This window comes from Rosa chinensis, chromosome 1 (assembly GCF_002994745.2).
Source record: "Rosa chinensis cultivar Old Blush chromosome 1, RchiOBHm-V2, whole genome shotgun sequence".
NCBI lineage: Eukaryota > Viridiplantae > Streptophyta > Magnoliopsida > Rosales > Rosaceae > Rosa > Rosa chinensis.
Window position 1 is genome coordinate 57,104,513 of NC_037088.1, and position 21,076 is coordinate 57,125,588.

The window sequence follows — 21,076 nt, forward strand, 5'->3', positions numbered from 1 at the left end:
TTTGGGTCATGGCTGAATATAAGCTTTCAATCCTTTCATTTTTCTCGCTATACTCTCATCACTCTACAATTTCCCGTGAAATCTGACAACTTTTTCATTTTCGTTTGAAGTTTGAACCCAGTCCTGCAGTGAGTGTAGTCTAACGATTTTAGCCTATGATTTCTTCCCGTGAGCACTTCGAGTGAAATTGGTAAGCTCCAGAGTCCATGAATATTGTTCATTTATTGGTATTCCATCATTTTGGATATGTTGTTGACTAAGGTCTTTGTATTGGCTTTGGAAGACGATCAATTATTTTATTACTTAAGCATCTTTCTCTTAGGTGATGTCTGGGTAATGGTACAATTGTGACCATTTTCTGGGCTACAAAATCTTTTTATAATGAATTCAGTGGTAGATATAGTTCAGTAAGTATATCTGGTAGACAAATGAGTTTGGTTAATTTGTCTGGTCCATGCATCTAGTGCAGTTGAGATTAATTATAGCTGTGAAGTTACTGAGTTTGGTTAATTTTTCTGGTCCATGCATGACAGTGAGAAATTAATTCTTGTGATGGTGACTTTTTGCATGGTGTGGGAGCTAGATGCATGAAAGTTTAGCAGAGAGGGAGAATTCCAGTAGTAACATGATTTCTGGGTTTTGGATTAAGGTTGGTTGGGAAGAATTGATGGCTAGGGATTCAAAGATAATGCTTGATCTCTTGCTTGATGTTTCTGGGCTGTTGTGGCTTGGTTTCCTACAGCAATGAACTCGCCTTTTATAGCGGTGATAGACGAGGAGCATTTGTGCCAAGAACCAGAGGCTTTGAAAGGGTATTCTCAGTTTTGGTGGGATCATTCTAAAGCTTTCAGCTTTTGTTTTCCCCATGAAACCAAAAGAGTGAAAGCTTGCTTTGGCTATGAGGGTGAAGACCAGTGGCACAGGTATAGGACGGTGATGGGGATCCCAGATTTTGTGCTGCTGTGATCTTTGAGAGATCATAATCCCCTAATTTGTGTTATTGTAAATTGTGATCACAAAAATCTAAGAGTTATTGGCAATTGAGGCAGGATTTCGGAGGATGCGAGTTGGGAAGCTTTTGCATAGATTTGGGGTTCTTACCAGAAAAGGATGGAGCAATAATCCCAGCAACAGCTTGGTGGAACAGCGTTCCTAGTTTGGGGAAGACGACTCCAACGAGTTTTTGGGCTACAGACTCTGGTGTAATGGACTTTGGGTAGGGGAGTGACTCTAGTGGGCTCTAAGTCTTGTTGGGCCTGCTTTCACCTCTCTACTAGCCCATGTTAAGATGTTGGCCCTCAAAGCATGAATTTTGGTTCCTAAGTCCAAAATTATCGACGGGCCTTATCATAACAACGGGCCTCGCATGATCCGTTACCTTCCACACCACATCCTGCCGTATAAGCCCCAAACGTAGCTTGGGTCTACGCGTATCGCATGGTAAATAAGCGTGTTGGCTCCTTTGGAAATACCTGTCAATCTTTTGAGTATTTAGGCATCTCGTATTGTTTATTAAATAGAGAACTTCCTTTTGACGTGAAATGGGCTTGCTTGAAGGCTTAATTAGGTTTAGAGGTCGATGACTCGTTCCCTTTGCCTGTCATTAGTTAAATTCGAACTTGTGGAAATTTGGGTACCAACAATTCTATATATGGTACAGTTGTAATTTAAAACTCCCTCAAGTATTGTATTTTTTCGGTACTTAGGCTACAGGTTTTTTTGTCTCCAAATTGCTGGAATCTCTTTGGCAACATTTTGAGACTTGAGTTCTCTCCTCTCCCCCAGATTGTCTCGTCTCTTCGCTCAACCTGCAAAGATTCCCTCTTATTTACACACGTCAAATTCCCTGACTACAAATCTGGCAAGGTAAAAAAATTTCTTATTTTGTGGAATGGTGGAAGTGGAATATGATTTTATAATTATAGTTGCATCTTTATGCATTATGTTCTACATTTTGCAGTTTGGAAGCACAATATCGTCATGAACATGCATCTTTCACAACAGCTGTTGGTTTGAACAAGTCCCCTGCCATTAACTTTTCAGCAACCAGCGGTACCCCCACCATTGCTTTTGTCTCATTGTAAAGACCAGTTGAATGGAAATGTTTGCTGCATCTAATTGGAAAATTTTTAACCTAACAATGCTTCCAAACATAGTTTGAAATTTAGTAATAGTTGGTGCCATGGGTGAATTTTTATTAGTTCATTGTCCATGACTTTATCATGTATATGTATGTATATAATTGCGAGTTTTATTTCTACAAACCAGATAGAGCATATAGAGCTTCGGTGACATTAATACTTGTGCCATTTGGCAACATAAATTGAGCAGGTCCTCGACCATGAATCAATTGTGATGATCCAGCCATCGTAGTCACAGAAAATCGACTAGGCGTCATCGATAGAAATCTTTGCCTATGTCGCAATATAGTATGTGTGGTGCCACTATCAACAAGGCATTCCAACTCTCCAGGAAACATACTGAAAAATAATAAAGTTCGGAATTAAAACATGTCCATGACATCGAATAATAATACGATACTTTATTAATAAAGATAGCCAATGATTACATCAAAGGTCCCAAAAAGTCTAATCCAAAATAAAATCAAACTAAGACACATTGTAGTCACTCTATCAGTTTGGTAACTCCAATCAAATATGACCAGGAAAGTAGAGAGAGATGTTGGTGGAGCGAGACTCTCTTAAGTACCATTAATCTCAATGACTTTCCTAAACATCATATTTCATTGGGTGCACCACATAAGAAAGAGTTTAATACAATTGTCATTTATTGACTAAGGCATATTGCCATTACAAAAGTTCTTGAAAAATAAAAGGACTAATCTAATCAAAGTCTGCAGCATCCTTATGCACTTCATCGTCAGCTTTGAAGTCCTCTATGATGAGATGGATGTCTCTACCATTTTCTTCTTCTTCTGCAAGGTACACTTCTTGCTCCCTTAAGTCCCTGTATGCCCTGTATCTTGAAGCTAGTTGCTCACTTGCCTTGCCTTGCATTGCTTGAACCAATGCTCACTTGATCCACATCGATGACACATGTCATTGTGGTTGCCTCCCTTTAACTGAGGTGCACGTTGTGGGCGTTCCCTAGAAGGGTTGGTGCCACCACCACGACCCATGGCGCCTCCACCACGAGCCATGGTGCCACTACCATAACCACCTCTCCCACGTGTGTCATTGCCACCACGTGTATCCTCACCAAACCTGCGGTTTCCTTCCTTGTTAGGGCGGTTATATGGACCCATACGTCCCTCATATCCCTTATTCTTAGGGTTCTGCTCCTTGCGTCCTATTTTGGGTACATTATAATTCGTCTCATGAACGCTTTTAGTTCCAATAGGCCTTGAATTATAATTCCTCACGAGTATGTTATCATGTTTCTCAACTACAGATATGAGATTGATAAGCTGATGAAACCTCGTGATCAGTCCAGCATTGACTTCAGTGCGGTATGGCTTTGATACCACAAGGGTTGAAACGGGGAAGGTGGAGTGAGTTTTCTCAATTAGCTCTTACTCTGTGACAGGTTGTCCACAAAACCTCAACATGGACTGTAGGCGAAGAGCTCCTGAAATATATTCAGCAACAGACTTGAAATCAGCAAAGCGCAGATTGTTCCATTCAACCTTCAAGTCAGGGAGGAGGGAATCTTGGACATTGCCAAAGTGCTCTTCTAGCGCTATCCATAGCTCTCTTGCATCCTTGATCGACATATACTCCAATCTGAATGCCTTTTCCATATGGCGTCGCATCAAGATAACTGCTTGAGCATGCTTTGTAGGTGTTCACACAAACACACGATCCGGGTTAGGTGCCTGGATTATGGGTAATATTCCCTTAGAAGTGAGGTGCGGTTCTTAACATCAGTTACCCAACTGTGGTAATCCGAGCCTGTTGAGTCAAGCATGGGAAAGTTGAGTCTAGATTCGTTCGACATCCTGAAAATAAGAAGAGAAGATATATTAGTTTCGAAGCTAAACTTCCACGAAAACTAAAATAATAAGATTTCCGAGCTATGCTACCAAGAAAACAATTTCCAAGAATCTCTTTTGGATTAGACCAAACAATAATGTTTTAATATGGTCACAATTTGTTGCTTACGGACGCTCTTAATCCGAGCATTATGAACACTCTTAGTTCATACGAACACTCTTAGTTCGTTAAGTATGAATCCCCACAATTCTACTTTATTAAATAATCGAACTCATGTTCGTATATTGAAAATCCTGTAGAAAATAAAGGAATTTAAAAGACAAGAAAGCAAGAACTTTAATCTTTAAAACTTACTTGTTGAAATTCGGAGCAGATTCGCTTCTGAATAGCTCCCACTTCGAATGGTGTATAGATCTCAAAATGATTCCAATATGAATGAAATTTGGAGGTCAGATAGAAGAGGCAGAGACGAACAACTTTGATGAGGAAGGATTTTGATCTGAGGTCCCGATCAAGAAGTTTCGGGGGGTGCAAACAGGCTGATATGCACAGGAATGAGTGTGCTGCTGTGCTGCAAGGGCAGCAAGCGTGCGATGATGTTGTAGGGGCAGTAGGAGGCATATGGGTGCTCAAGGGCTGCAGGAGCACTGCACGGTATGGCTAGCAAGGGCTAGGTGCTTGCGGTAGTTTTTGGTGAAAGAAATTTCGGGTGTTAGAGTTTTTTTTCTGGCTAGGGCTTGGGTTAGAGCATCGTGCTGATAACATGTTGTAGAGAATTGGATAATTGTATTGTATTCATCTCACCATGAGGTTTATATAGGGTTACATCATGTATACAAAAAGCAATACATAATAGCTATGCTAATCAATCGCACATTACAAGTATGTCAATTGCATACATTACGAGTCTGTCAATCGCATACATTACGAGTTTGTTAATCGCATACATTATGCAATACCTATTGCATGAATAGTCATTATCATTTACAACAGAAATTGCATTTTCTAACTATAACAGGTAGAGGAGGAAAATGTAAACTCGATCAGGTTCAAAACCTTCCATGACACCTATTCTACTAAAGCAGTTGTAGCTCCAACAAAACAAGACTTACTCAGGGAGTCAGGGTCCATGAGACTTTCCTTTTATTAAAGGGGCAGACCTCCATTTATAAGGAAGAATTAACGTCAATACAATAAGGATGAAGGGCTAAACGAAACCCCTCCAAATTAAAAAAACAAAGCAACCTACATACAAAACTTAGCAGCACTAAATGAAACTCAGTGAAGAAAATGAAAATGAAGTAACCCATTTAAGTTGATCCCCGATAACAAAGGTCCACAAGGAAATGGAGAACCTTGCATGATGCAACATGAGAATCTTGGGTTGATGGCCAAAGAGGATGACCTCTTGAGGTGGTTATTACCATAGCAGGTGCTCCCAAAGGCAGTAGGGGTGTCCGCGTGGTCAGGAACAATCTGAAACCTAATTCTGGGGATCGATACTCACCTGTCCTCTCCATCTTCAGTGATATCTTTGACTTCTACTGCTAGTAATTGTTCCCAAGTTGTTGTTGGGTTGGGACAAGATCCCATTGTCTAAGACGGGTCTCATACCTCACTTTTAATTATTAGGCTTGTTTGTGGTAGGGCTGGCCTCGGGTCGATTCTGCAGTTTCATTTACTGAACCCGGATCCGGAATCGACAAGTGGTTATCGGTTCGGGTTCGCTGTTATTTTTATCAAGAACCAATATAGAACCGAACAGACCATTCTCGGGTCGGTTTCTCTGTTTCTCAGTTCCATTATCAATTCAGTGCCCAGCTCGGTTTCTCGATTTTCGGTTCCAATCTCAGATCGGTTCCAAAATCGGTTCCTCGATTTTTCCATATAAAAACACTGCTTTTCAGCAGTTTCTAGTTTCCAGTTTTCCTGATTTCCATACATACAATCAAATGATTCAATATTGCACAGTCTATTCACTCATTCAAACTCAACATTATGTACAATCTACATATTCAACAATCAACATCAACATAGCAAATAAGCAATTTCCTGCAAACTCTCAAACTGTCAAAGCATGAAAGATGAAACTGATGAAAGCATTAAACCATCAAACACTCAAAACTCTCAAACTCTCAAACTGTCAAACACTCAACACACAAGCAATTTCCAGCAATACAACTATAAACTGAAATAAGCAATTTCCTGCAAACTCCCAAACTGTCAAAGCATGAAAGATGAAACATCTTCACCATTAAACCATCAAACACTCAAAACTCTAAAACTGTCAAAGCAAGTCTGCAATAATACACATTCCCAGCAAACTGCAACACATAAAAATAAACAATAGACTTTCCAATTTGAACAATGCAGCTGCATTAATTTACAGCAAACTAAAATACTGAAAGTCTGAAACTCATGAGCTTCCTCCCTACTTTCTGTTGTACCAGTAGCCAAATCGTGCTTTGAGAGCATGAAGTCTTGACAATTTCCTCTATCATCACTGCGCATAACCACATATGGACTATTCAGAATCAGAGTTATGTTCTCCATTGTCAAAGTAGTCAGCTGCACATTCAATCACCAGAAGATAAATGTTAAGAGTTGGAAAAGACATATTGTATTAAAGCACACTAACTGGCCCTCACTTAGTTTCAATATGCTACAACTGAAAATCTGCATCTTTTTTTTTTTGGTAGGATACAAACAATACAATGGACAACTGGAAAAGAAGTCCCCTAACAAAAACTAGAGAACCGCAGCTATGAGCTAACTAAAGCCAAAACAATTTAACAGAGGCTAAAGTCGCCAAACCATTATTATTGAAAGTAATTGTACAACACCTTCAAATCAAGATCATACCGAGGAAAAGTCAAAAACTTTTATGCACTTTGAAACTCCAGCAGTGGCGAACAACTCATAATCACGGTCAAATTCAATGCTTGATACTATATTGAGCTAGATTTATTGATTTTAAAGCAAACCTACATTGGTAGCTCTGCAATGACAGTAAAGTACAGTAGGCAATGTAGAACCTTTCCATGTTTAGCAAAATAGACATTGCAGAATTGATTTTGTACTGATATTCTACCTAATCCTCAATTTGTAAAAATAAAATTGAACTTCAAATGAAGCAAAAATGTTCAGACCTTTATGCAACCTTGATTGTTGAGTGAATTGGTTCATTTTTTCTGCCTTTTCTTCTTGGTTGTAGGGGCTGAAGCTGAAGTTTCAGAACTCTTGGTTGCTCTGCCACTTGGTGTAGATCTAGATGCAACAGTAGTGTTCTTGGCCTTCTCTTTCTCTCTCTCCTTTTTTTTCATGGTCTGCACAATGTGAAAACTCACAACAGTAAATCACATAGATTTTGAAACTAGTTTCTTGTACCAAATTCAAAAACAGTAAACTTCTTCTCTCCTATTTTTCTCTTGGTAGCAGAGCTCTAAGCCGTAGAAGCTTTCCTTTGTTGACTCAATTTTGGAACAGTGTTGTTGGCTGCTTGTTGAGATGTTTCAGGGTTGCTGCTTGCAACCACAATTTCATTGCAAGCGGATGGTTCAGAATTGGAAGCGGATTGGTCAGAGGAGCTAGCAGATGCTTCCGACATGGTAGTAGAGATCTCCAAGGCAATAAGCAAGAAGCAATATGTAAGAAAAATCCAAACAGTTGTTAAAAGTATGAACTATGTCAACAGTTACAAAAAAAATGTCAGAACAACATGCATAAATTCATAGCTAATCAATACTTACTGAACTATATCTACCAATGATAGTGAGAAGCTTTGGAATAACAGCTTCCAATTGTTATAAGATTCCAACCATGGTATCAGATTTCTAGTTTCTCTTTCATTCCAATTGTTATAATATCAAGCATGAAGCAAGTGAAGAACTCAAGAACACAACTGAGAAGAAAGAAATTTAACAGAAATAATAGAGCTAGATAAGTAATGAAGTACCTGAGAATATTAAAGAAAGAAACTTTGGAATCTTAAAGAAAGAAGCTTTGGAATCTGAACAGAGAAGATTTCTGGGGAAGAAATGGGGAATGTCAGAAAGTAATTAAAAACTTTCTGGAAGTAAAACTCATCATACAATTTCACAACAAGCTACACCCTCCAAATAAAACCCAATCCCTTTGGAAGCAAACATCTATTTCTATCCATGATACGAGATTTGTGTAGATTAAATGAATACCTTTCTCAAATTGAAGGGTTTCTCTTCTAACTTCTCAAATTCAGTTTCATCCGCAGGTGAACCAGTTTCAGATGTTGCTTGTTTCAATATAAGCAAATCCCAATATTAGCTTACCATCTGGTTTGTAGAAATAAAACTCGCAATTATATACATACATATACATGATAAAGTCATGGACAATGAACTAATAAAAATTCACCCAAGGCACCAACTATTACTAAATTTCAAACTATGTTTGGAAGCATTGTTAGGTTAAAAATTTTCCAATTAGATGCAGCAAACATTTCCATTCAACTGGTCTTTACAATGAGACAAAAGCAATGGTGGGGGTACCGCTGGTTGCTGAAAAGTTAATGGCAGGGGACTTGTTCAAACCAACAGCTGTTGTGAAAGATGCATGTTCATGACGATATTGTGCTTCCAAACTGCAAAATGTAGAACATAATGCATAAAGATGCAACTATAATTATAAAATCATATTCCACTTCCACCATTCCACAAAATAAGAAAATTTTTTACCTTGCCAGATTTGTAGTCAGGGAATTTGACGTGTGTAAATAAGAGGGAATCTTTGCAGGTTGAGCGAAGAGACGAGACAATCTGGGGGAGAGGAGAGAATTCAAGTCTCAAAATGTTGCCAAAGAGATTCCAGCAATTTGGAGACAAAAAAACCTGTAGCCTAAGTACTGAAAAAATACAATACTTGAGGGAGTTTTAAATTACAACTGTACCATATATAGAATTGTTGATACCCAAATTTCCACAAGTTCGAATTTAACTAATGACAGGCAAAGGGAACGAGTCATCGACCTCGTAACCTAATTAAGCCTTCAAGCAAGCCCATTTCACGTCAAAAGGAAGTTCTCTATTTAATAAACAATACGAGATGCCTAAATACTCAAACGATTGACAGGTATTTCCAAAGGAGCCAACGCGCTTATTTACCATGCGATACGCGTAGACCCAAGCTACGTTTGGGGCTTATACGGCGGGATGTGGTGTGGAAGGTAACGGATCATGCGAGGCCCATTGTTATGATAAGGCCCGTCGATAATTTTGGACTTAGGAACCAAAATTCATGCGTAGTAATCCACCAGGGATATCAATTTTGGAGTTATATGCCTGAAGCCCTGTATGGTGAGAGCGAGGATTTGGAATAACCATAGGGTATTCACTTAACAAATTACCACTACAAACCAATTTACCATAAAAGAAACAATAAAGATTGTAAAAAACTGACTGGTGAATTAAATTTAGTCGTTTGTTCAATCTTGTAACCTAAATAATTTCAACTGCTGGCTTGATACTGCATGTTTCTAAATATTCTTGTATTATCTTTCTTTTATAGTTTGTGTTTCTAAGTTTGGCACCAATTTGCAGGTGCAAAGCGGTTAATTGGTAGGAGATTCAGTGATTCAGCAGTTCAGAATGATGTGAAACTGTAGGTACAATTCTTGTACATATCGTATTGGCATTCCCATACAAAACTATGACAAAGCCCTTACTGATCTCGGAGAGTCACAGGTAAATGCATCTGCATATGCATGGGATTGCAATGTGTGTTGCAATCCCCGAGTCAGCTGTCAGTTTTATGTGGAGTCCGATTTTGGAAAGTAGGTTTTAGGTTTTATGTATTTATGTCTTTAAAAGATTTTTCTGAGTGTTAAAATCGTGGTGTTGATGCCCTAGGGTTTTTAGGACTTGTCTATTCACTACAACACAGACGGTAATTTCCGACGACGAAAAATGGTCGGAAATAGGACAATTTCGTCGGAAATACCTTTTTCCGACGAAAAGTCGTCGGAACTGTCACGGTCGGAAATAATGTTCTTCCGAGAGAGTATTTTTTTGTAGTGATTCCTAATTGATTTTCTTTAAGATTTATTGGATTTCATATATGGAAAGTTACTTTCCTAATTAAAAGACAATTATCTTTGCTAGAGATGTTTTGCCGTTGGTGCTTGATATATATTCAGAAAATATGCACGGCAGAGGTGTGGATCTTTGGAGGCAAGAATTTTGATAGAGTCTTGCATGGTTGTTTGAGTTTGTGTCTTCACAAAGAGTCAAAACACTTGGTCCATGTATAAGTGTTTGTGATCATAGTTTCATATGCATAATACTCTCTCGAGATCAGTAGGGAGACTGTAAAGAAAAAAGAACAAGACTTGAAGATCGTGCAAAGCAAAAGGAGTTCAAGAAGGAAGACAAATTTTGGAGTAGACTTTGTCTTATCTTTGTAGCCAAGCTTGTGCAATTCAAGTCTGTAAAAGAACATATCCTTTATAATAAGATGATTCTTATTTTGGGCTCTCAAGAGTAAGAGCACCGCAGTGTTTTTAATCTCAGAGGTTGAGGCTTTCACTGCGTAACCAAAATTTGTGTTCTGTTTGTCTATTTTGGTTTCTGCTGCCCAGTAAGGATTGATCCATAGCCTGCAATCCCCGTTTTTCCAGAAAACGTATTCTGTCCTTGTATTTTTTGGCCATTCAAGGTCATTGAAGGTCCTAGTGACAGGCCCTTGATTGCGGTTACCCAAAATGGTGAAGAAAAACATTTTGCTGCAGAAGAAATCTCATCCATGGTTCTCGGAAAGATGCGAGACATAGCTGAGGCCTACCTTGGCTCAACAGTAAGAAATGCAGTTATTACTGTCCCTGCTTACTTCAATGATTCACAGCGTCAGGCTACAAAAGATGCTGGTGGCATTGCTGGCCTAAATATGATGCGGATTATAAATGAACCAACTGCCGCAGCCATTGCTTATGGCCTTGACAAGAAGGCCAGTGGGTATAGTAGGAGAAATGTGATGATATTTGATTTAGGTGGTGGTACCACTACTAGCAAAACAACAATTACCCACGGATTTTAATCTGTGGGTAATAAGACTATCTCACACTGATTTCAGTGTGTGATAGCTTTTACACACAGTGCACGCACAGATTGGTGTTACCGTGTGGTTTGGAGGGGGGGTAATGCTCATCTCACACGGATTATGTTGTCCGTGCGAAATACTAACGTGGGCCCCACTATAATTCCATAAATATAAATTACCAGAATGGAACGAAATCCGTGTGAACAACTCTATTTCACACGGATTTCTGTAGCAAATGTTTACCTATCTCACACGGATTTCTGTGTCAAATATATACTTATCTCACACGGATTATTTTATCTGTGTGAAGATTAGACGTGGGCCCCACTGTCTTTCCATGAATATAAATTACCGTAATGAAATGCAATCCGTGTGAATAACTTCCTATCTCACACGGATTTCTGTGTCAAATTCTTTTACCCTAACTCTCACTGATTTCTGTGTGTAAAAGTAATAGCATTTATAAAAAAAAAAATAAAAATAAAAATAAAAAAAAAAATCTGCTAATTAATTAGGAACCAATTTCGTTAATTTTCTTATTATGCTTTATGTTCTGTATTACTTAATTAAAGTTGACACAATCAGATCAATAACTCATAAAATAACAATAAATTAAGAAAAGAATATGCGAACTTATATTCATAGAGTCATCACATACAAATAGTTTCTTAATTGCAAATCCAAAAGGAAATACAATATCCTAGAAGCTATTTATGGACATTAGTTCCTTTACCACATGTGCAAAAGAAACTTCCTAAAAACAATGAGCGGGTGTGTTGAGGTGCTGGTGTTGCATCTGAGAGTGGAGGAAGTCTGAACTTCGCTTTCATAATCTTTTTCCTCATCAAGTTGGTGACAATTGAGATTCCATCTGCACCATAAAAATTCCATGAAGAATGGAATCAAACGTTATGACTAATAAAGATGTATATAGCTTCCCACTACAATCAACCATCAATAAATTAATAGCACAACTTCATTGCAACTTAACAACCAAATTGCAACCCATATTTTCAGAAAAAAAAAAAAAAAAAAAGATGCTGCAATATTATCCCTTGCAAAGTTCCTGTGCCTAGCGGCATTGCATCGCACTCATAACCTCTAAAATGAATAATTGATAAGTTAGTTCCAGTGCTTGATGTAGATAAGTTAGTTCTATCTAAACAATTAAACAGATGAAAAATCAAAATCCATTATCAATTTACTACCCCTCGCTAAACCAGGTTCACTTCTCACTCTTTATTCTTACTAACAACCAACAAGACTAGTTCAAAGTATCTGCAATTCATTAAGTATGTTAAGCACTGATCCTCATATTCTCCATCTCAAATTAACATAAAAGTAATGAGCTTGGCTTAATATTTTAATATACACAGATATTATCCTAAGAAACATCCACTACCATCAGAAGTCATCTTACAAGAATTTGGAAAATCAATACCCATTATCAATTTACTCATTATCTTCATCATATCCACCAAATCTACCTTAAAGTTTCTGCATTTAAACCAAAAGCAAAGCCTAAAGGCAATCCTAGACAGTAATCGAACACCTACACGACCCTTGGAAAAAGAAATCAAGGACAAGGCCATTACTTACCCTCTCTTCTTCTCAAAGAAGCATAACACAAGGGCCCCTGCTGAAATACATTTATCATGTTTGGATTTTTAAACTTCTACAACCCAATTCAATCATCAAATCAACTGAAGAGAACCAAAAGTATAAAACCCAAAGATATTAACGAAAATTATACCTGATTCAGGGAGTACTTCGATATCGAGCCCAGGAGTACTGCCTATAAACACCCAAAAGGCGAAAACCAAATCCAAAATTCAATCCATAAGACACTCAAATTCAGAAATAGATGAAATCCAAACTAGTAACACAATTACAGAAAAGAATGATTACAAAACAGAATGACTGATTTCGACATAAATGGAAGAACAAAATGAAAACAGAATATATCGATGCTCACCTCCGTTTTCCAAGTAAGACGACGTCGGTTTGAGAAAAAGCACAGGGTCCATCACGGGTTGTTGCCGGAAGTCAAGGAGGCTGCGTTAAACTCGTCAGAGGTCGGTGAGGTCTGTGATGGTGGAGGTGAGTCACGGTGGTGACCGAAAGTGGGTGTCGGAGGAGAGAGAAAACAGATCTAGTTCCTCTGTCCTCCATTAAACCAAAACAATTTGGAGATGAGAAAGAGGGAGGCAGAGAAGAGGAGCTGGGATATGAGAGAGAGGGGGAGGCGGAGAAGAGGGTGGGGGAGGGGGCAGTGGGTGGAGGAGATGAGAGAGAGGGAGACAGAGGAGAATTCGATTCGGAGGAGGCTTTTCAATTTACCCAATCTAGTTTTAACTTTTAAGTAGCAGTGATGCACGGAAATCTGTGTGTTTATAATATTTCACACAGATATCCGTGTGAAATACATATACATTTGTTACAGATATCCGTGTGAATTTACTTCAGTAACTCAATAGCTTCAGATTTGGATCAATTTGCTGGTTATAAGAGGAATTTCCACGGAAATCCGTGTGAAATACATTTACCTTTACCACTGATATCCGTGTGTATGTACCTCAGTAATCCACGGAAATCCGTGTGTAATACTACTAGGGGAGGGAAATTGAATTTGTTCAAAAAAGTGAGCGGGAAAAAATTTGCCACGAAAATCCGTGTGAGATACATATATATTTACTACTGATATATATCTCGGTAATATATAACTAGTCATGTTAATTATTGTTTACACACGGAATTCTGTAGCTAATGGTTCTTTTCACACGGATTTCCGTGTTAACATTTCACACAGATATCCGTGTGTGTTACTCATTTCACACAGATGTCTGTACAAAAAACCGGTCAACCCTTTAAACGCTTCTACTTCCCTAAGGGGAGCCGACCCTTGAGGAGATAAAATTTCAGAAATTTTTACATTAGTTGATATAGCTTCTACCCATGAGAGCATGAGAGTTTACAGATCAAAAAAATAAGTTACGAGCGATCGGTTATGAGCATATTAGTTTTATGTAGTATTTAAGGTTTATGGTTGACCTACTAGATCGAAACCCAAACGACCACGAAAATCGCTGAAATTTTGAACACAACCATTTATTCTTATCATGATAACATCCTACGATCGATTTTGATAAAGTGTATTTCCTACGCATTGTTGCTTATGGAATGTATACTTTTCATTATAACTAATAAATTAGTTATACCACATTAGTAGACATATAAGAATTTTGTGCAATCCAAAAAATAAAAATAAAAAATTGATAAATTTGACATTACTCATCTATTTATAGCGTATTAATAGGTACGGTGTAAAAAATTAACTCAATCTGCCGTTCTTTCAATATCAAATAAGTGGTGAACTTTATATACACATATACTTTTTCACACGGAATTCTGTAGCTAATTTTTCTTTTCACACGGATATCCGTGTGAATAGGTTTTAGTTTTTACACAGACATCAGTTACTGTTGTTTATTCACACGGATTTCTGTGTGTAGTCTCCTTTTTCACACGGAATTTTGTAGCTTATTGTTCTTTTCACACGGATTTCTGTGTTAACATTGCACACAGATATCTGTGTGTATTACTCATTTCACACAGATGTCTGTGTGTATTACTCATTTCACACAGATGTCTGTACCAAAAACTGGTCAACCCTTTAAAAGCTTCTACTTCCCTAAGGGGAGCCGACCCTTGAGGAGATAAAATTTCAGAAATTTTTACATTACTTGATATAGCTTCTACCCATGAGAGCATAAGAGTTTACAGATCAAAAAAAAAAGTTAGGAGTGTGCGGTTATGAGCATATTAGTTTTATGTAGTATTTAAAGTTTAGGGTTGACCTACTAGATCGAAACCCAAACGACCACGAAAATAGCTGAAATTTTGAACACAACCATTTATTCTTATCATGATAACATCCTACGATCGATTTTGATAAAGTGTATTTCCTACGCATTGTTGCTTATGGAATGTATACTTTTCATTATAACTAATAAATTAGTTATACCACATTAGTAGACATATAAGAATTTTGTGCAATCCAAAAAATAAAAATAAAAAATTGATAAATTTGACATTACTCATCTATTTATAGCGTATTAATAGGTACGGTGTAAAAAAATTAACTCAATCTGCCGTTCTTTCAATATCAAATAAGTGGTGAACTTTATATACACATATACTTTTTCACACGGAATTCTGTAGCTAATTTTTCTTTTCACACGGATATCCGTGTGAATAGGTTTTAGTTTTTACACAGACATCAGTTACTGTTGTTTATTCACACGGATTTCTGTGTGTAGTCTCCTTTTTCACACGGAATTTTGTAGCTTATTGTTCTTTTCACACGGATTTCTGTGTTAACATTGCACACAGATATCTGTGTGTATTACTCATTTCACACAGATGTCTGTGTGTATTACTCATTTCACACAGATGTCTGTACCAAAAACTGGTCAACCCTTTAAAAGCTTCTACTTCCCTAAGGGGAGCCGACCCTTGAGGAGATAAAATTTCAGAAATTTTTACATTACTTGATATAGCTTCTACCCATGAGAGCATAAGAGTTTACAGATCAAAAAAAAAAGTTAGGAGTGTGCGGTTATGAGCATATTAGTTTTATGTAGTATTTAAAGTTTAGGGTTGACCTACTAGATCGAAACCCAAACGACCACGAAAATAGCTGAAATTTTGAACACAACCATTTATTCTTATCATGATAACATCCTACGGTCGATTTTGATAAAGTCTATTTCCTACGCATTGTTGCTTATGGAAGGTATACTTTTCATTATAACTAATAAACTAGTTATACCACATTAGTAGACATATAAGAATTTTGTGCAATCCAAAAAATAAAAATTGAAAATTAATAAATTTGAGATGGGTATTTATAGCGTATTAATAGGTATGGTGTAAAAAAATTAACTCAAATTAAAGCCATTATTTCAATATCAAATAAAGTGGTTAACCTTATATACATCGATACTTCCCTAAGGGGAGTTAAACCACAAGGAGATAAATTTTACAAAATTTTTACATTATTTGGTATACCTCATATTCATGAGAGTATGAGAGCTGACAGATCGAAAAAATAAGTTGCGAATGAGCGGTTATGAGCATATTAGTTTTATGTGGTATTTAGGGTTAAGGCACCTATATTTTTTCACACGGAATTTTGTAGCTAATTGTTATTTTCACACAGATATCCGTGTGAAAATGTTTTAGTTTTTACACAGACATCAGTTACTATTGTTTATGCACACGGATTTCTGTGTGTAGTCTCCTTTTTGGCTTTTTCACACGGATTACTGTGTCAACATTTTCACACGGAAATCCGTGTGTATTACTCATTTCACACAGAAATCTGTATCAACTACTTATTGTAACGGAAATCCGTCCCTCCATAATTCACATAACATAAAAAATTAATGATTTCAAAATAAACTAATTTATAATACATACAGAAATCCGTGTGAATTGTTTTTCACACAGATATCCGTGTGAAAAGGTTTTAGTTTTTACACAGACATCAGTTACTATTGTTTATGCACACGGATTTCTGTGTGTAGTCTCCTTTTTGGCTTTTTCACACGGATTACTGTTTCAACATTTTCACACGGAAATCCGTGTGTATTACTCATTTCACACAGAAATCTGTATCAAATACTTATTGTAACGGAAATCCGTCCCTCCATAATTCACATAACATAAAAAATTAATGATTTCAAAATAAACTAATTTATAATACATACAGAAATCCGTGTGAATTGTTTTTCACACAGATATCCGTGTGAAAATGTTTTAGTTTTTACACAGATATCTGTGACTGTTGTTTATTCACACGGATATCCGTTGATATTGTTATTGTATAAATTATTGTGGGCCCCATTATGCTCATTTCACACGGATTTCTGTCAGTATTTCTATTTCACACGGATATCTGTGGCTTTTAACTACAGTAAATCCGTGTGTGTTGTTATTTTGCTAGTAGTGTACTTTAGATGTGTCATTAATTACCATTACTGGTGGTGTCTTTAAAGTGAAGGCCACATCTGGAGACACTCACCTTGGAGGTGAAGACTTCGATAACAGAATGGTGAATTACTGTGTTAAGCAATTTAAAAGGAAACATAATTTGGACCTTAGTGGTAACTCTAGAGCTCTTAGTAGGTTAAGAAATACCTGCGAGAAGGCAAAGAGGAGACTTTCTTTTATGACAGAGACTGACATTGAAATTGACTGTTTGCATCAAGGTATTGATTTCTATACTAGTATTACTCGAGGAAAATTTGAACAACTGAACATGGATTTCTTCAACAAGTGTGTGGAGCTTGTGGAGAAGTGTCTGGAGGATGCAAATATGGGCAAAAGCAGTGTACATGATGTTGTTCTTGCTGGTGGCTCTTCTAGAATTCCAAAAGTACAACAGATATTGCAGGATTTGTTCCAGGGGATGGAGTTATGCAAAGGCATTAATCCAGATGAGGCTGTGGCATGTGGTGCTGCTGTTGAAGCTGCTGTATAAAGTGGGAATGGAAATGGGGAGCTTCAAGACTTCACTCTCTTGGATGTCACCCCTTTCTCACTTGGCGTTGAGACTGGTTTTGAAGGTAATATGACAGTTCTCATTCCAAAAAACACTACAATTCCTGTCATGAAAAACCAATATTTAACTACTACATGTGACAATCAAGTTGCGGCCCGATTTCGTATTTATGAGGGCGAGAGTGCAATAGCAGTAGACAATAATCTCTTGGGTGAATTTTTGCGGCACGGCATTCCTCCAGCTCCCAAGGGCGTTCCTCAACTGAATACTTGCTTTCATATTGATTGTAATGGTTTATTGAGTGTCTTTGTTGAGTAGATGTCTACCGGCCAGAAGAAAGGGATCACAATCAAGAGATAAAAAATCTTGAGGGTATTGGAAAGTTGAGGTAAGAACTTAAAAATAATCTATGGCATACTAAGGACATTGCATTTTTAATAAAATCAATCTGGTGCTGGTGTTCCTATCTTTTTGACATTTTTGTTTTTGTTTTTATGCTTGATCCAGGTTATTGGAAGTTTACTCGGATTGAATCAAAATTTTGGGGCAGTGAGGTAGCCAGCTGACTTTTCTATGCTGTTTTGGTTCTGGGGTGTAAAGTGCCTATTTAATTGTTTTTCTTTTCCTGGGTAAGAGGCATAACTGATTGATTACTAGAATCATTAAGAACAATTTGAGTTCTACAATATCATTACTACTCACTGCATATGCATGTTTGACAATATATACACAATTGAATATCATGTTTTTGAATCACATTATGATGTGGGATCAGAAGTGGGACTTGGTAATTGATTAAGTAATCTGGAATTCACATCCAAAACCAATTGGCAATGGATGGAGTGGTCCAAACTCTTATAAACACATAGGCAAGGTCCCATTTTTGCCCATGTGGGATGTATATATTCTCAACATGCCCCCGCACGTGTGGCGAATTTTCAAGCCATACACGTGGACAACTTTGGGTGACGTGGAGCGCGTGTGCCACCAAGCACGTAGTAATGACAATGTATACTCTGATGTGGATATATGCAAGTTCCCTATAGTGGTAGAATATCACCGCCCTACCATGGTCCACAACATGATTTCTCACAGAAATTTGGGGATCCTTCTGGGAAGTTCTATGAAAGAAGCTCTAATAATATTTCAGAGAACAACAACAAAAGTTGTTATCCTCAACTTCCAATCAACAGGATTCTCAACTACAACAAGAAAAACAATGGCAAAGTGAAGACTTTTTCACAGCAGCAAAATGGTGGTTTTCAGCAAAATAACAAATTGCAACATCTTGGTGCCCTTACACAGGAGAGAGAAAATATTGACTTGAATAAGGGTGTTGCAGAGAATATGGGAAAACATGTCACTGCGGCGGAAATAAATAAGAAGGCTGGAATCAAAGGGGCTGAAGATAGCTTGGACAAGATCATGCTTAAACCTATGCACAGGTTAGAAAGAGAGAAAATGCAAGTCTTGGCAAAGGGAAACAATTATCAATATCGTACACTTGAAAGGAAAAAAGGAGGAAACAATGTTACAGAATGTGAGAGCTTGGACAAAGTTTTAGTAAAACATGTTCCCAGGCTGGAGAAAGAGAAGATGAAGATGAAATTTGGTGCCTTCACAAAACTTGGTGTTGTGCCTCCTGCAACCAACATGAATCAATCTCAACACAATGGTTCCGGCTCTACTGTAGAATGTCAAGCCCAGGCTGCCTTCTCACCTTTAAACCAATGCTAGTCTCCATTGATATCCCAACATGGCAACAAGCTATACTCAAAGAAATCAACACTGTGTTGATACAAGGCTCTTCACAGCTACACTCCACTCCTCCAGATAGACCATTAATGAATTGTAGGAAGATCTGTCATGAAATGGGGCTGCAACAATCACAGCAACTCATTCCACCCGGATAAGATAAACATGTCATGAAATGGGGCTGCAGCAAACCAATGCTAGTCTCCATTGATACCCCAACATGGCAACAAGCTATACTCAAAGAAATCAACACTGTGTTGATACAAGGCTCTTCACAGCTACACTCCACTCCTCCAGATAGACCATTAATGAATTGTAGGAAGATCTGTCATGAAATGGGGCTGCAACAATCACAGCAACTCATTCCACCCGGATAAGATAAACATGTCATGAAATGGGGCTACAGCAATCACAGCAACTCATTCCACCCGGATAAGTTAAACATCTCTGTGCTCTGTGCTCCTGTATTGACTACAATCTGATACAATGATAAAGTAATTTGGGATTCACATCCAAAACCAATTGGCAATGGATGGAGTGGCCCAAACCCTTATAAACACATAGGCAAGGTCCCATTTTTTCCCATGTGGGATGTATATATTCTCAACAGTACGTAATTGAGAGAAAATAGACTAGAAATAGAAAACGGACTTTTGGGGTTTTAGAGAGTAGCAGCATGTAGCTTGAGCGGAAAAGAAGATGTTAGAATAGACAACAGTTCAATTTATAGAACTGTACGATTAAATATCATGTTTGACATACACGTACGATTGAATATCATGTTCTTGAGACGTGATATGATGTAGTATCAGAGGTGGGATTTGGAAATTAAAATAAAATAGTGAGGAGCAATAGAAAAGGGAACTTGGTGTTTTAGACAGAAGAGGTTTATAGATTTGATTGATCAAAGAAACAGGTTGAACAAGCAGCAGGTAGAGAGTAAGGTATCTGGGAGAACTCATTTGCTTAATCCATCAAATTAGGGTTCAATAAAAGGTCATAAATAATCCTATTCTACTAACCTTAATGTATAAAAGTACAAAACTATACTAGTTAGTGATCACTACTCGATCATATGATTAGTATCTTCGTTTTTTTGGTAGATTGGCGTTTAAACTCCAACTTATTTGTTGACAGGGTTGAATGTGAACGAATGCTTAAGAAAATCGACAGATTTGCGAAGCTTATGGAAGCAAAATAGTCTACAGAACAAAAGGTTGTGCTGCTATATAAATTATCAGTTTTTGTTGCTTAAACAGTCCAGAAGCTCCATAAATAGCCACCATAAGCTCCAGGAGGCAATTTTGGTTTAACTAAAACAAATTAACACAGTCGAAATCTCAAACAGTCATGGCCTCATGGGACATGCATGTATTTCCTTTCGGCTCATACATCGTTACGCTCTTGGAAACAATCACCCAAGTGGTACAAGCTCCTCTCTGCTTCAACGTTTTCCAATCCCACATTATTTCCAATGTTCAGTCAAAATTCGAAAATCAATTCAAAAGGAGGTGCCAGTGATTTTAAGTAGATGCATGAGATGATGAGATTCTCTACAATCTACATATATCTTTTCTTAACCAACATCCCCATGCAATTTCATTAGTTCGGTGACTTCGGTCAAATGTTATTGGTGACATATCCATGAAAGTCATAACATCATGCTTAATCATCTAATCACTTAGATTTCCCTTTAACAAAGCATACACAAGCTCAATCATACTAGTTTTCTCTG

At 37.5% G+C, this 21,076-nt stretch overlaps 1 pseudogene; it reads left to right on the top strand.

Annotated features, from left to right (window-relative positions):
* The first annotated feature begins 744 nt into the window (after positions 1-744).
* On the top strand, positions 745-17,904 carry LOC112170437 (annotated as a pseudogene).
* The last annotated feature ends 3,172 nt before the right edge of the window (positions 17,905-21,076 follow it).